At 45.4% G+C, this 12,579-nt stretch overlaps 1 long non-coding RNA gene across 1 annotated transcript; it reads right to left on the bottom strand.

The window, feature by feature from the left end:
• Positions 1-454: 454 nt before the first annotated feature.
• On the bottom strand, positions 455-1,942 carry LOC147598128 (uncharacterized). Its single transcript, XR_015260881.1, has 3 exons — positions 1,863-1,942; positions 1,660-1,761; positions 455-541 (listed from the first exon to the last, which is right to left on the bottom strand). It is a non-coding gene; the product is annotated as an uncharacterized LOC147598128 (long non-coding RNA).
• Between the last annotated feature and the right edge of the window lie 10,637 nt (positions 1,943-12,579).

Here is a 12,579-nt window from a genome sequence, read left to right as displayed (position 1 = left end):
CCCTTGCCAGCGCCTCTACAGGCCCACAAACGTTATCCAGCCTAGAGACTGCATAAAAGGCAGACCGCCCCAGGCTGCAACACTCTTGCCCAGCGTACACTGACCAGTAACGTCTCCCCCTTCACCTTCCCGAGAGAGACTGTTCCCAGGGAGCCCTCTTCCTCCCATCAATTTACTACACCCTCCCTGCAGTTTTCAACCTTCTTCCCTCCTCGGCTGTGGTCCCTCAACTTAGCTCTCAAATGGCCAGAAATCAGATTCCATCCTCAAAAGAACAACCCCATGCTAACTAAGATGGCGCTTCCTCGCCCAGCTCCTCATCACCACTGCAAAAAAAAAAAACCCAAAAATAAAACCTACCAAACAGCACCGCCCTTCAACATCACACCACTTACCACCAATCTCTTCTATGGCACTCTCCTCCTCAAAAGCGCCGCAGTGCTCTGCTCACCGGCTCCACTCATTGCCAAGAAGTCCGACGCTGCAACTGCCGCTCGTGGTGCTTCAGATGCTGAGAGACGCAAAGCTCAACTTACTTTTTCTGGGGTGTAGGTAGAAAAAAAATAGGTGTCATACCAAGCTAACTAGAAAAGTATGTCATTACATGCAATGACAACATTATCAAAAACCACCTGCTTTAGCTTCCTACAAGAAAACAAATGCTCCAGGCTTCATTTCTAGCAAGACCATGCATGCTATCTAACTTCTACCACAGCTACGTTCTGGACAGGGCTGAATGACAAATGTAGCAGAACGTGGTGGCTCGCACACGTGGCCGACAGAGGCACGGAGCTCCTGGCACTGCGTCCTGGTGTCTGCTCTGTCAGGGAGGGCTCAGATGGACCAGCCACTCCTTGCTGGAGGCACCTGCCTGTGATTCACTCCTCAGTCCCCTCCAGCAGCCATGCCCAGGCGGCCCCCTTTACAGCTGGAGGCCCCTCATACAGCAGGGCCAGGGCCAGGGCCAGGGCCACCCTCAGCCTCACTGGACCCATCTGGGGCTGCCCCACCTCCAGCCCCAGCTGGAGCCCATCAGGAGCAGGGGCCCTTGCCAAAGCCCCACAGCACATCACCCCCTTCCCTGTGCCTGTCCTCAGCCATCAGCTCTGCACCCAGGGGCTGCAAACACATCCAGGGGCACAGAGGACGTCACAGACAGTGAGATACAGAACAGAAAAAAAAAAACAGTGACAGTACGCAAGACAAAGAGATAGAGAAAGAAAGATAAGAAAAGAAAGAGAGAGATAGAAAGGCAGAGGCACAGGGCAGGCATGCAGAGGCGCAAAGAAAAGCAGGCCAGAAAACAGGCTGGAGAAATTAGGTGGGGGGAGAAGACGGATGCAGATCAGGACAAAGAGATGGAAAAGGCAAAAACAGCAATGGGCCGCAGGACAGAGACAGAGGACAAACAAAGGAAGGAAAGGGAGCAGAACAAAAGTGCAGGGATACAAAACAAAAGGAAGCGGTAGAACAAGAGATTTAAAGGGAGAGAGAAAGGGGGAAGAGCATACAAGAACAGACAGAAGAGGAGAGGTAGAAGGAAACAGTAACAACAACAACAAATCACAGCAGCTTGGGAAAGGTAGGGGTCACGGGAGCGGCAGGGAAGGACAGGGACGCACAAGAGAGGAGGCAGAGCCCCAGGGGCCGGGGACTCACCACAGCTCTCACTCCCGGCACTGCTGGGAGAATCTGACAGGTCAGATGCTGCTTTCTGCTTCTCTCCTCTTCTGTAACTCCGACCACTTGGCTGTCCTCCACCTAAGAGAATACGTGGGTGTCCTACAGCTCTTAGACAAAAAGCTTCCTAGACACGTAGCCACCCACCCACGCTCGCTCGCTCGCGCGCTATGTGGCCGTACCGTGCTTCAGGTTCCACATACAGACTGTGCAGTGCGCACTGGCGGTCTGGCCTGCTGAAGAGTACAAAGAGGGATCCTTCCTCACCCGGAGAGGCAGGCTAGGCTCTCTCTGGCCTGCAGCGGGAGGCAGCTGCTGGCTGGCTGGCCTTTGGTTTCTTCTTCTTCTTTACCTTTCTGTGGCCTCTCCAGCTTCAGCTGCAGCAGCTCCTCTCCACAGGCAGTAAGCGCTCTGTTACATGACATAAATGTTGAAAATTAAATATCAGTATGAGGTGATTCTTGCTAACTGTAGAACTGTAGTCACATAGGTTAAGTTTTATACGAAATCTATTTGTCCTTAGAGGGAGTGGGACCCTAGAGATCTTATAATACGCATTTGTTAGAAGCTAGCCTAGCATATCTTTAATACAATGGTAAGTCCCAAACACCCCCAAACACCACCTGCAGAAATAGGCCCTGAGCCATCACTTTGGAGCCAGGAAAATCAAGCAGCACCGCGACCTGTTCTCAAGACCAGATATGGAGATTTCAAGGAGGAGTTTGACCAGCGAATTTGAGGAGGGGGCGTTTTGACGACCACCAAGACCACCAAAAGACCCTCGACTCAAAAGACTGGGCATGCGCGAGTGGGTAGGGAAATGATGTAATGGTTTCTCAGAAAATTTATGTTTATGCATATTATTTCTTGGAATTTAATGAATATGTATAATTAATGTGTATTTAACCCGTGCTGTTGATCAAATGGGTGCGCACGCTAGGTGGAGCGATCCCCCGTGCGCCCAGCGCTGCAATGAAGAAGTGCCTGCTTCTTAACTTCTCATTGCTGTTAAGGAGTTTTATTCCGGATTTCGGTAACAGTTTTGGCGACCCAGATGGGACCTTGCGAGTGAGACTGAACGAGATCGAGTGTTGATTGAACTCCAGCCGGCACAGAGGTATTCTCGGGAAGACCCATCGCTCTCGACTCACAAAGCTCCTCGCAACGTTCCCTGGAGAAAAGGGTAAGGCACTTCTTCTTTGAAATCTGTCTGGTCTGGATAGCCTGCCCATAAGGCGCGGCGAAAGCTTCGCAGGGTTGGGGCTTAGAGGGTACCCGTTTGGTTTGGAAGCCTAGGCGTCTGCCCGTAAGTCATAAGCGAAAGCTATTGCTGGGTTGGATATTTGTGTATTTGGGACAATTGTCATTTGCATTTGTTTGGTTTTTGTATTTGGGACAATTGTCATTTGCATTTATCTGGTATTTGGCATTTAATCTAAATTGTTTAAGAGTAAGAGTATGGGGAGTATTGGTAAGATTTGTACATAGCTTGGAAAGGGGCCCCAGGGTGTTTTAGAAGTGATTTACAAGCTGGTAATTGTTGCTTCAGTGCGTTTTTGTTTTGTTTTGTTTTGTTTTTTTTAAGGCTGTATGCATGTGTTGCAGTGTACGGGACTTGAATGATATACAGTATTGCATTTGGGGTTTTAAACTTTTCTTGGTGACGGGATTGACTTTGTTTGTAGAACAGTGTTATTGTCTTTTTGGTACCAAAAACTCCTTTGTAAAATATGGGAAAACACATATCTTCTATGTCTACCTCAACGGTAGGGGAAATATTAATGAAGTCTCCACTGGGATGTGTTCTTAAACATTGGGAGGATATAAGGGGAGACCCAGTAACTAGAAAAAAAAATTGATCCAATATTTTACAGTTGATGTTATCTTGTAGAAGGGAAGGAAAGTGAGATGTGGTCCCCGATGTTGATTTGTTCTTTACTTTGGGAAATCATCCCAAGTGGCAGAAAGATTGCAGATACGTCCCCAAGGATCCGATGGTTTTGGCATAAAAAAAAAAAACAAAAAAAAAAAAAAAAAGGAAAAAGGTTGAAAAGATCCTGGCTTGTAGTACAGAAAGTGATGTTTAAAATGTGGAACTGAAGAGGAAAACATAGAATTCATGTGTTAAATTTCTGTGTTAAATTTCTGTATTATCTTTATGTGTGGTCTGGAAGTGTTGATGCAGGTTTAACAAATGAAACAGTAGAAAAAGGGGCCAGAACACCGAACCCCCGGTGGGAGCTGTAGAGTGGGACAGTTGAATTATGAGGGTTTCAGTCCTATTGCAGGGAGAACTGGAAGCTGACAAGACCAGATAGAACAAGGAGCGGCTCAAGCCTTGCCCCCCCTACCACTTTGACAAGCAGTAGGGGAACAAACCGGGGATGAGATCGGGGTGTGGTAGAGGAATGGATAAAATAACTGCAATAGGAGAGAGATTGGGAATATCAGTGTGCAAAGTGTGAAGCATGGTGGCACTGGAAAAATGCGTGTCCTTATTCTGAAAAAGAAACAAAAAACTGGCAGCACAGCAGATGCCTTTGTCAGAGGTGCAAAGAGGACTGGGGGAGAATTCCCCAGCAGAACCCCTGGTTACAATCCAGCTGGGGACCCAAACCATGGATTTTCTATTTTGATACTGGAGCTATTCATTTTAAGTACTGGTAGAAGAAAATTGAGTAAAAAGCATGTAGACAAAATTGGTGCCACAGGGAAAGCTGAAAATAAATTTTTCATTCAATCCTTAACTTTAAGGTGGGTAAAAATGGGGAACTGGCCAATTTTTATATATACCAGAGTGTCCTGTTGCCTTAGTGGGGAGAGATTTATTGAGCAAATTGAAAGCACAAATTAATTTTTAAAACTGTGACATTCAATTAAATATACCCTAATCAAAAGCCAGAGAGGCAAGAATTTTTATGTTGCAGACAACTTCAGAGCCATATGAAATCCCTCAAGAAGTGGACAATGCAGTAACCCTTTGGTGTGGGCTGGCGAAGTTCCCGGACATTCAAAAGCAGCAGAACCGGTAAAGATTTTTCTAAAGGAGAGCACCAAACTGGTAAGACAAAAACAGTACCCTTTAAAATTAGAAGCTAGAAGAGGCCTTGAGAAAATGATTGAAAATTTCTTAAAAAAATATCGACTATTAGTCGAATGTGAATCAGAATTCAATACTCCCATTTTACCTGTGAAAAAGCCAGAAAGTGAGGAATATAGGTTAGTACAAGATTTTAATAGCAATAAATTTAATAGTTCAAGATATTCACCCCTTAGTGGCAAACCTGTATCCTTGTTGACAGCTTTAAAAGAAAATCACAAGTGGTTCACTGTATTGAACTTATAGGATGCCTTTTTCTGTATTCTTCTTGACAAAAATAGTCAGGCATATTTTGCCTTTGAACTGCAAAATCCCACAACTGGGCAGAAGACTCAGCTCACCTGGGCAGTGCTACCTCAAGGATTTAAAAATAGCCCAATGATCTTTGGAAATCAATTGGCTAAGGAATTAGAAACATGCAAAATAATTTATCCTGAAAGACTGGTGTTGCAATATGTAGATGATATTTTAATAGCCACAGAAACCAGAGAAGAATATTTCAACTTGACTACTAACCTGCTAAATTTCTTGGGCCAAAGTGATAACAGATTTTCCAAGAAGAAAGCACAGATTGGAAAAGAGACTGTCATGTATTTGGGATTTGAAATCACACAGGGACAAAGACAACTTGGAAATGAGAGAAAAGAGGCAATTTGCCAAATGCCGGAGCCAAAAGGAGCTAAGGAGCTGCAAACGTTTCTGGGAATGGCTGGCTGGTGTCACCTGTGGATTAAAGGAATTGAAGGAGGGACCCCTTGTGTGAGAATCTGAAGCTCGAAAGGCATTCCAGAATGTAAAGGTAGCTCTGATGTTCACTCCTGCTCTAGGGTTGCCCGATTTAACCAAACCCTTTGAACTGTTTGTTCATGAAAGACAACATTCGGCCCTCAGAAGAATCCTTTCTCAGAAAAATGGAGAATGAAGAAGACCGGTTGGTTATTTCTCCAAACAATTGGACAATGTTAGCTAAGGATGACCAGGTTGTCTATGGGCTGTAGCAGCAACTGTCCTCCTGACTTAAGAAGCTTGTAAGCTGACAACGGGACACCCAAGAACAGCTTATGTACCGCATATGGTACTTTCTGTTCTGGAACAGAAAGGAGGACACTGGTTATCCCCAAGCAGGATGCTCAAACATCACATTGTCCTGTTGGAACAAGATGATGTCAAATCAAAAACAACTACAACAATAAATCCTGCCATCTTTTTAAGTTCAATAGAAGAAGAAGTTCTAAGTCATGACTGTCTACAGACCATCAAACAAGTTTATTCCAGCAGAAGTAACAGAAGAGTGAACATACCTGACCCAGAATTCGAGATATGTACTGATGGAAGCAGCCTCGTGAGAAATGGAAGAAGATTGGCTGGATATGCAATAACAATAACAAACTCTGTTATTGATGCAAAGCCGCTCTCAGTGAACACCTCAGCACAAAAGGCGGAATTGATAACTAGCCCTCATAAAAGCCCTAAAATGGACAGAACATAAAAAGTGAATATATGGACTGATTTAAAGTATGCTTTTGGAGTAGTACATGCCCATGGAGCCACATGGAAAGAAAGAGGAATGCTGACAGCACAAGGAACATCCATGAAACACCAAGAAGAAATTCTGCAATTGCTCCAAGTGGTGCAGAAACCCAAAGAAGTTGCAATAATGCACTGCAAAGCCCACCAATTTGGGAATTTCCCAGTGAATACTGGAAATAAATTAGTCAATAAAAAGGCAAAGAAGAGAGCAGAAAAAGGCATCATGACAATAATACTAGTTAAAGAAGTGAAATTTGAGCAACAAACCCCAAATTACAGTAAGGTTGATTTGGAATTAGCTAAATCAATTCAAATAAATATGAAAAATGATCATTAGTCCTAAAAATCAAGTTGTGGTCTCACCACAATCAAAGCTAAAAGCATAGAAAAATTCATTGGGAAACAGAGGCAATGATCAGTGATTTAAGAAGACAGGTGATTAGTGTTAGGATGATAAAGCTAATAAAATCAGTAACAAAAAGTGTGAAACTTGTTTAAAGAATAACCCGAGAAATATTAAATAACCACCCCCAGGAACCATATATATGGGAAACTTGCCTGAAAATTATTGGCAGATTGATTTTTCAGAATTGCCACAACAAAATGGATATAGATATCTATTGGTATTAGTAAATATGGCCAAAAGATTTTCTTTTCCTGTCACACCAATAGGCAAGAGAAGTGGCTAAAAATATGTTAAAAGAAATAATATCATGGTTTGGAATCCCCAAAAGAATATAATCAAATAGAGGTCCTCATTTTGTGTCTGAAATTATTCAAATATTGAGGAAAATTCTGGGAATCAAATTGAATTTACACACTCCTTGAAGGCCACAATCTAATAGACAAGTAAAATTTGTCAGAAAATATCTTTAAAATGGCCTCATGCTCTTCCTTAAGCACTTCCAAGAATCAAGATTCAATCCAGATCTAAGACTAAAATTAGTCCATATGTTAATGTATGGAAAATCTTATCAGACTCTAACCCTTGTTCAAAATGTGACTGCTACTGGGGATAATGAAATGGAATTGTATTTGATATCCCTTGGAAGAACTCTGATATGGATATGGAACTGCCACAGAGCCTCTTTCTTTAGATTCCCCAGTTCATCATTTTAACCAGGAGATTACGTGTACCTGAAAATTTGGGAATCAGAAACTCTTCAATAAGAATGGAAAGAACCATATCAGGTGCTTCTAGCAATATATACAGCCCCTAAATTTGAAGATATTGATTCTTGGATTCATTATTTGAGAGTCAAGAAGCACAGCCTCCAAAACAGAAACAATGGATTTCTAAAGAAATATGTCATTTAAAGTTAACAGTCTCTCATTTTTAATGAATTAGACAAAATCATATCAAAATAATGAAATCTATCAAAGGAATTTTAGTAGTAATGCTAATAATACTTTTTGTTTTACTGATTATGGAGATTAGTTATAAGTAAATGAGACTTATTGAAAAAAATTAAATAAGTCTCAAAGGGGGGAAATGTTACATGACATAAATGTTGAAAATTAAATATCAGTATGAGGTGATTCTTGCTAACTGTAGAACTGTAGTCACATAGGTTAAGTTTTATACGAAATCTATTTGTCCTTAGAGGGAGTGGGACCCTAGAGATCTTATAATACGCATTTGTTAGAAGCTAGCCTAGCATATCTTTAATACAATGGTAAGTCCCAAACACCCCCAAACACCACCTGCAGAAATAGGCCCTGAGCCATCACTTTGGAGCCAGGAAAATCAAGCAGCACCGCGACCTGTTCTCAAGACCAGATATGGAGATTTCAAGGAGGAGTTTGACCAGCGAATTTGAGGAGGGGGCGTTTTGACGACCACCAAGACCACCAAAAGACCCTCGACTCAAAAGACTGGGCATGCGCGAGTGGGTAGGGAAATGATGTAATGGTTTCTCAGAAAATTTATGTTTATGCATATTATTTCTTGGAATTTAATGAATATGTATAATTAATGTGTATTTAACCCGTGCTGTTGATCAAATGGGTGCGCACGCTAGGTGGAGCGATCCCCCGTGCGCCCAGCGCTGCAATAAAGAAGTGCCTGCTTCTTAACTTCTCATTGCTGTTAAGGAGTTTTATTCCGGATTTCGGTAACAGCTCCATCCGTTCATTTTCGCTCCCGCACCGCCAGGAGAGCGCGGCCGGGCAGAGACAGCCCACACAAGCCTGAGGCGAGTGCAGTCAACAGCGTTCCCAGGGGAGGAACGGACAGCCACGGCCTCTGGGAGAGGGAAAGAAGCAGCAGCGACCGTTATTACCGCACGCGGCCCCTGGCCGGAGCGCCTGCTGCCGCAGGGGATTCTCCAGATACACTGAGGTCCCCCCTCGCAGCCTTCAGGGCAGGGCGTGGCCCGGTGCTACGGGACAGGCTTCAGGGGACGCGCCGGAGCGGCGGGCAGCTGCACGGGGCCGGGGGAGGCTCGGGGGGAGCTCTGGCGAGCTGGGGAGGTGCCCGGCGTCTCCGCCCGGGAGGGGGGGCCCCCTCCTGCCCCTCTTCCCTTCTCTCTGCTCTCGGGTCACTCCCCGGGGCTGCCCTCGCCCGGCTCGGCTCCGAGCGGGCGGCTTGAGGCTCCCCGGGCGGGCAGGAGACAGCGCTGCAGCCACGAAAGGGGCTCGCTCACCTCACGGGTGCCCTCGGTACTCACCCGTCACCGCCGCCGGGACCCGCCGGCCGCACACCGCCATGCTGCTCCCGGCCGCATGCGCAGTCCGAAGGCCGAACACAGTGCCTGCCGGGAGAAGGGCAGAGCACTGCGCACGCGCGACTCCCGAGCTGCAGTTCCCGCTTTCCGTCACCAGGTGGCAGCAGCCCCCCACCGCTCCGGTCCTGGGTGTTCAGCCGGACGAGCCACGGCCGGTTCCTCCTGACGTGCGGAAAACGGACTCCACAATCTGTAAGATTGTAAAGTAGGTATGCTTATTCAGCGCTGGGCAGCACAGGGGGGTAGTCCCACCAAAACCGTGCGCGCCTTACGTGGCAACTCACTTTAAATTTATACAACCAAATGTTACATATACATCAAGTTTCACAATACGCCTAGACATATGCATGACCTATCCCCGCTTCGTATTAAAATTAGTCCCAAGGGGTCATTTTCATAAACTCCTCCTGTCTGGGCTTGCGCAGTGCCTCCTGCTGGTGGTCGTCGGGGGTCGTGGGGATGAAGGCAGGTGACTCCTCTTCGTCACCGCTAGTAACCTTTTGTTCTTGCGCAAACTCAGTTATCCCTTGGCTTTCATTCAAGCTGCAGGGTCGGTTTTAGCTGGTTCTTGAAGCGACCCCCCTAGTCCTTACCGGGAACTGTCTTTCGTGAAGAATTGCAAGACTTTCTGCTTCAAATAGTTTGCACAATGGTTAGCAAATTATTAAGCAAGTAGTTAACAAAACATTAAGCACTATTTATCAACTTGATTCCTTAGGATGCACAGCAATAATTAATCAATGCCATATCTATTAAGATTTCTTTAACTCCTTCTCTCAGTCCCCCCTTTTCTAGAAAATTAGTAAATTCTTTTACTGCCAGCTATGTTCATCGTTTGTAGATTTACCAGGATTACACAAACCTTAATCCACATTCTACCTTCTCAGTTTAAGCTTTAGGGGTCCCTGAACTTCAGAAGTCCAGAGTTTTTGTGGTGCCTTTTTTACCCTAGTGTGGTGTATCCAGGCATTCTGCTCTCTGATCTTGATTGCTGTAAAGGAGGTGAGGAGTACCTGGTATGGTCCTTCCCACTGTGGTTCCAAGGTTTTTTCTGCAAGAGACTTTACATATACATCATCTCCAGGTTGTATATCATGCACAGGTTCATCTAGACCTCTTCCCCGGGTCCCAATTACATGCTTTCCAATTTTATTGAGCTGTTTGCCCAATGCCACCATGTAGGAAGTCATAATTTCATCCCCAGCTTGCGTAGACATTCCCCTCTGTATTCCATAGGGTCGTCCATACAAAATTTCAAAGGGACTCAGTCCTTCCTTTGCCCTTGGTCTCGTTCGTATACGCAGAAGGGCTAAAGGGAGTGACTGAGGCCACGTTAAGTTTGCTTCTTGTCCCAATTTCACAATTTGCTGTTTGATTAAGTGATTCATTTTCTCTACTTGGCCACTCGACTGAGGGCGATACGGGGTATGAAGTTGCCAATCTATACCTAAATGGTGGCTGATTTGTTGCACTATTTTTGAGACAAAATGTGGTCCTCTGTCTGAGGATATGGTTGCTGGAACCCCAAAACGTGGTATTCTCTCTTGTACCAACACTTTAGTTACCTCCCGAGCCTTGGCTGTCCTAGTTGGGAACGCTTCTGGCCAACCTGAAAAGGTATCAGTTAATACCAGCAAATAGCGATACCCCCCTTTTCTTGGAAGTTCTGTAAAATCAACCTGCCATTGTTGTCCAGGCCCATTGCCCTTCCCAATCTGGCCCATTTCTGGTTTGGGAGTATTTTTTGGATTAGTCTGGAGGCAAAGGTCACACTGTTGAGTCACCTGTCTCACTGTGGTATATAAGTTTCTAGCCACGATTTCCCTTATCAAATGTTTATACAGAGCCTCTGTTCCCCAATGCCTTTTTCTATGTTCCTCCCGTATCAAGTGCCACAGTAAACAAGAGGGAATAATTAGTCTTCCCTGTGGGGTATAAGCCCACCCCTCTTCATTATATGACCCTTCCAAGTCTGTGATAAGTTTCTGATCTTCCTTGGTATATTCTGGCTTACCTTCTAGAGAGATTTGCCTATCAGGAATTAGAGCCCCTTCTATTCTCACCTTCATTTTGGCCGCTTGTTTTGCCTCTCTGTCCGCCAGTTCATTCCCTTTCTCCAAATCGGAGCTCACTCTCTGCTGTGCCTTAATATGCATAATTGCCACTTTCTCAGGGAGCTGGACAGCTTCTAGTAGCTTCAAAATTTCTTCTGCATGTTTGATATTTTTTCCCTGGGAGTTCAATAGTCCTCTTTCTTTCCAGATTGCTCCATGTGCGTGCACAACTCCGAAGGCATATTTTGAGTCCGTGTCAATGTTCACAGTTTTGCCCTGGGCCAACTCCAGGGCTCGGGTTAGGGCAATTATTTCTGCCTTCTGTGCGGAGGTGTTCATGGGCAAAGGCCCTGACTCTATTACCTGCTGGCTGGTAGTGATGGCATATCCCGCGTGTCGATTGCCATTTAAGACATAACTGCTCCCGTCTGTGAACCAGTTTTCCCCATTTTCCATGGGGCTATCCTTCAGGTCTGGGCGGCTTGCATATGTTGCTTCGATGGTTTCCAAACAGTCATGGTGCACTGGTTCTCCTGTGTTCCCACTGAGAAAAGAAGCTGGGTTGACAATGTTAGTGACCACGATTTCCACATCGTCCTGTTCTACTAATACAGCTTGATATCTCAGGAACCTTTGTGGAGAGAGCCAGTGCCCACCCCTTTGCTTCCAGTACTGCTGATACTGTATGAGACACCAAAACAGTCATTTTCTGGCCCAGGGTAAACTTTCGGGCTTCCTGTATGTTCAGTATCACAGCTGCAACCGCCCGTAGGCATCCAGGCCAACCCTTTGCAGTGGCGTCTCACTGCTTAGAGAGATAGGCAACTGCCCGTCGATATGGACCCAGATCTTGTGCTAATATTCCCAGGGCAATACCCTGTTTCTCATGGGAGAAAAGAAGAAACGGCTTACTCACATCTGGGAGTCCTAAGGCCGGGGCCGACATCAACGCCTTTTTCAGTAGCTCAAAGGCTCGTTCGGTCTCTTTGTTCCACTCAAGGTGCTTCTGCTCAGTAGCTGTCAGAGCATACAGTGGTTTAACAAGCAGTCCATAATTATAGATCCACAATCGGCACCACCCGGTCATTCCCAGAAAAGTCCGTAACTCCTTTACTGTCTGAGGTCTCTGAGTCTGGCATATTGCCTCTTTGCGGGCCTGTCCCAAAGTTCTCTGCCCCGCACTAATTTCATAGCCCAAATAATTCACTTTACGTTGCATTACCTGGGCTTTCTTCTTGGAGACACGGTATCCCTGGAGTCCCAAGAAATTCAACAGACTCACCGTCCATGCCATACAATCTTCCTCTGTTTTCGTGGCAATCAGGATATCATCTACATACTGCAACAATTTTCCTTCCCCAGATGGGGTTTCCCAGGATTCTAAGTCTTTTGCAAGCTGATTCCCAAAAATGGTAGGACTATTTTTAAATCCTTGTGGCAACGCCGTCCAAGTGAGCTGGGTCTTCCGACCACTTTTAGGGTTTTCCCA

This window comes from Chlamydotis macqueenii, chromosome 21 (genome assembly GCF_036417535.1).
Source record: "Chlamydotis macqueenii isolate bChlMac1 chromosome 21, bChlMac1.mat, whole genome shotgun sequence".
Lineage (NCBI taxonomy): Eukaryota > Metazoa > Chordata > Aves > Otidiformes > Otididae > Chlamydotis > Chlamydotis macqueenii.
This window is presented reverse-complemented; position numbering and strand designations above follow the sequence as displayed.